Source organism: Danio rerio, chromosome 6 (genome assembly GCF_049306965.1).
Source record: "Danio rerio strain Tuebingen ecotype United States chromosome 6, GRCz12tu, whole genome shotgun sequence".
Taxonomy (NCBI): Eukaryota; Metazoa; Chordata; class Actinopteri; order Cypriniformes; family Danionidae; genus Danio; species Danio rerio.
Window position 1 is genome coordinate 3,835,001 of NC_133181.1, and position 5,000 is coordinate 3,840,000.

General features: G+C 28.0%; 1 protein-coding gene across 25 annotated transcripts in view; it reads left to right on the forward strand.

The window, feature by feature from the left end:
- The window catches only part of ptprfa (protein tyrosine phosphatase receptor type Fa), a 527,055-nt gene that overhangs the window by 377,235 nt on the left and 144,820 nt on the right, over nt 1-5,000 (forward strand).

Sequence of the window (5,000 nt, forward strand, 5' to 3'; positions counted from 1 at the left end):
GTTATTATTATTATTGATATTAAATTATTAGTTATTTTGTTTTATTTTGATTTGATTAAATTTTTATTTTATTTTGATTTGATTTTGTTTTTTTATTTTATTTTAATTCAATTCACTTTTTATTTATTTTTTTATTCAATTTGCTATTTTATTTTATTTATTTTATTTTAATTTAATTCACTTTTTAATTTTTTATTGATTGGATTCAATTGTATTTTTATTTAAATTTTATTATGTTTATTTTAATTTATTAATTTTAATTTGATATGATTCAATTGGATTTTTATTGTTTAATTATTATTATTATTATTATTATTATTTGTTTGTTATTAAATAGTTTTTTTTTAATTACATTTTTATTTTATTTGATATTGATTCAATTCAATTAGATTTTTATTTCAATTTTATTATTTTAATTTTTATTTTATTACATTTTTATTTAATTCGGTTCCATTTGATTTTAATTGTTTCTTTTATTTTAATATTATTTCTTTTCTTTTATTTTTTATTTTTATTTTTATTTTTTATTTTTTTTATTAAAGACTGTCTTGAAGGCTGCCATCACTCCATTTTACTAGCCAGCAGAGACTTTCTCCAACTTTCTTAACAAACTCTAACTCGCGCCATCATGACCATCCCTCATGTCCATAGGTAACGTCATCCTCTCCATGTACAGTGACTAACGTGGATTAATGTGGTGTTTTCTCTCACACTCTTACACCTGCAGGGCTATTCCTGCTAAAACTAACACACTTAACTCGATCCCCAAAGTCCAAACTCTATGATGATGATCAGTCTGGCCGCCTCTAGCCATGACCGGCACAGATCAGATTGTGTTCAGTGTTTACCTGACTTGCGTCAATAAGGGTTGTAATAAATATTGATTTACTGTACCCAAGCTTCAGCAATAAGTTAGATATATAGGCAGAGGCTAAAGTTATATAGTACATAAGTCAAGTAGCCACAAGACTTTTAACAATTCATTAATGGGAACATTTCCTCACTGTTTACTCATATTCAGGTGGTTCTGCTTATACGTTTATGAACATCAAAACACAAAACAAGATATTCTGAAGAATGTTGAGCCATTGATATGCATACAGGAACAAAAAATATGATGGAAGTCAATGGGTGAATTTAATATGAGTGACATTTCCCTTTAAAGGTCCCATGAAATTAAAATAGTTTTCTGGATAATATGTATTGTTAGTTTTTAATATATCTATAAGCTATTGTGCAACAAAACAGTGACAAAATTCACGTTTAGAAGATATAAAACTGATATAAACATGTAAAGCTTGTAGTTTGTCACAAATGGATTAACAGTTTTATTCGCATCACTTCATACTACAGTACTACAGTTTGGTTTGATTCAGCTACTGTTTTATTTTATACTATTTTTTGTTTTATTTTATTTTATTATAGTAAATGAAAAACTATTATTTTTGCATGCGTTTAATTATCTTGAAAATGTTTAAAAAATACTTTTTATTATATATTTATTTATTGTTTATTTTATTTATTTATTTTTATTTATTTATTTGCTTTATTTTGATTTGAGATTCAAGTATTGTATTTTATTTTATTTTATTTATTACAGTATTATTATTATTATTATTATTAGTAGTAGTAGTATTATAATTTTTATTAGATTTATTATTATTATTATTATTATTATTATTATTATTATTATTATTATTATTATTATTATTATTATTGCGTGTTTAATTATCTTGAATATGTCCAAAAATACTTTTTTTTATTTATTTATTTGTTTGTTTGTTTGTTTGTTTGTTTGTTTGTTTGTTTTATTTCATTTTTAAATATTTTTCTTTTTCTTATTATTATTATTATTTATTTAATTGTTTGTTTATATATTTAATTATGTATTGTTTGACTTACTGATTTTTATTTACTTATTTATTTATTTATTTATTTATTTAATTATTTATTTGCTTTATTTTGATTAGATTCAAAATATTGATTGTTATTGTTTTTTTATCTTATTTTATTACAGTAAATATAAACGATTATTAATAAAAGTGTTTAATTATCATGAAAATGTCCCAAAAATACATCGTATTTATTAATTAATTTTTGGTTTATTGATTAATTGTTTTATTTATTGATTTTATTTATCTATTTATTTGCAGGTTTGCTTGCTTTCCATCAAACTCAGTGTGTGAGGATGCTGTGCATGACCATATTTTTTAAAATAATAAGAATAAATCCATACAAAAATTTCACACTTCAGTGTTTGAAGAACTTACTGCTATTTTGCTGACTGCACACTTTAACCAACTTTTGACTATTACAGATTTATCAGATTAGTTTGATTTGGACTGATTTATTTGGCTAGATTGAGTTCAACACTATTGTAAAGTTTGTTGCAATGCGCCTGATGATGGAGGGAAATTAACATTGTACTCAACTAAAGCATTTCCAACGTGCGTGCAAGACAAAAGAGTTTATTGCTGGAGGTTGGGTGGAGAACTTTCCTTTCCAAAAGCTGCCTTCAAGTCAAATAAATACTGAGCATTTGTAATCCCTCGGCCTCATACTTTCCTCATTTATCCACAATCATTTCCCGAGTCTGGAAAACAAGCAGGCAATGGAAGGAAATGAGCAGGTAATGTTCAGATTTGGAAGTGAGTTGGAGTCTCTGAGAAGTGAGACTTGTTTATCGGTGAAATATAAGCAGACGTGTGAAAGCAGAGCCCCCTGTTAAACCATCTGCTATCTGAAAACAATTCCACCTCATATACCGAGAGACATTATAAAAGATCAGGTTATTAGCCGTCTCTCAGAAGACTGCTTACCTGTGAAGTCTACAGAAAGTGTTCTTCGTTTATGGGATCTCTGCAGATACACAGTGATTTTGTTGTGTATTCAGCAGAATGGATGGTTTGGCCTTTTGGCTACATACCAAAACATTTAGAACAGTCTAAAATGTTAGATGCAGTTGAATGCAGCTCTATGCCAAAATAAATAGATAGAAAGTTAAATAAAATAAAAACATTTCCAAAAGAATTTCCAAAATGGACATTATCTAAAAATATATATGCAAAGATGTTGTAAATATATCATGTTTACATAGGAGGGCTGAATGCATAATCAAATTAGCTATTATATTTAATAATTAAGGATGCAATCAGTGGTAAAGACAAACACTTCAAAATAACTGAATTTAAATAAATTTGGTAAAAAATTCTCGGCTCCTGTTTATATTAATGAACCATAAAGGAAATATGCATTACACCCCTAAACTATGTCACATCAATGAGAAATACTTATTACTGTGATTAATCACATCCAATATAGAGGTTCATATTTACTAAATATAGTTGTCTGTACTTTGTATAATTTTGTGTATATGAATATATGCATAACTATATTGTATAAAATATTTATATATAAAAATATATTTTAATATATTTTAAATATATTTAAATATATAGTTTTTTGTTAGTTTTTTTGTTAAACTTATATAAACGTAGTATACACATAACATTTACTTAATGTTTATATTCACAAAAAATAAACAGAGAAAAATAATACATAAAAATAGATAGATAAATAAATAAAACTTCAATGTAAACTACAACAAAGCCTCTGACAACATTTCAAAGATATACAAATTCAATATAAGTAAATATATACAATTGAAGTCAAAATTATTGGACCCCTTCTTTTTGAATTTTTTTTCAAAAATGATGTTTACCAAAGCAAAGAAATGTTAAGAGTGTGTCTGATAATATTTTTTCTTCTGTAGAAAGTCTTATTTGTTTTATTTCGGCTAGAATAAAAGCAGTTTTTAATTTTTAAAAACCATTTTAAGATCAATTATTAGCCCCTTTAAGCTACATATTTTTGATAGTCTACTGAACAAACCATCGTTATACAATAACTTGCCTAATTACCCTAACCTGCCTAGTTAACCTAATTAACCTAGTTAAGCCTTTAAATGTCACTTTTAGCTGTATAAAAGTGACTTGACAAACATCTAGTAAAATATTATGTTCTGTCATCATGGCAAAGATAAATAAATCAGTAATTAGAAATGAGTTATTAAAACTATTATGATTTTAAAAAGTGTTGCAAAAATCTGCTCTCCGTTAAACAGAAATTGGGGAAAAAATACACAGAGGGCTTATAATTCTGAGGGGGCTAGTAATTCTGACTTCAATTGTACTTACACTGTAAATGATCATTCATTACAATGTACTTATTCTGCAAATTCATGTACTGATGCTTGATTACATACCTGCATGTATAATTACATATTTAATTAATTTCTGTATTTTATAATAATTTCACTGTTGACCCATTCCTTACACCCCAAGACGTATCCCACCTCAAGTGTTCTGCAATATATTTTGAGCACTTTAAGTGCAAGGATATAGTAGTTAAGGCAACTTAATATAAAGTGGGACCCAAACTTTTATCTTGGACGTGATTAATCATGAATAATCATTTAACGGCACTTTTTATACACTCACAGGCCACTTTAATAGATACACCTTACTAGTACAAGCTTGGGTCCCTTTTGGTGAGCCTGTGTGAGTCTTTTGGTGTAGCCTCAGTTTCCTGTTCTTAGCTGACAGGAGCGGCACCCGGTGTGGTCTTCTGCTGCTGTAGCCCATCCACCTCAAGGTTAGACATGTTGTGTGTTCAGAGATGCTCTTCTGCAGACCTCGGTTGTAACGAGTGCTTATTTGAGTTACTGTTCCCTTTCTATCAGCTGGAACCAGTCTGGCCATTCTCCTCTGACCTCTGACGTCAACAAGGCATTTGCACCCACAGAACTGCCGCTCACTGGATGTTTTCTCTTTTACTGAGCATTTTCTGTAAAACCTAGAGATGGTTGTGCGTGTAAATCCCAGTAGATCAGCAGTTTCTGAAATTCTTAGACCAGCCCGTCTAGCACCAACAACCATGCCACGTTCAAAGTTACTTAAATCCCCTTTATTCCCCATTCTAATGCTCGATTTGCAGTAGAT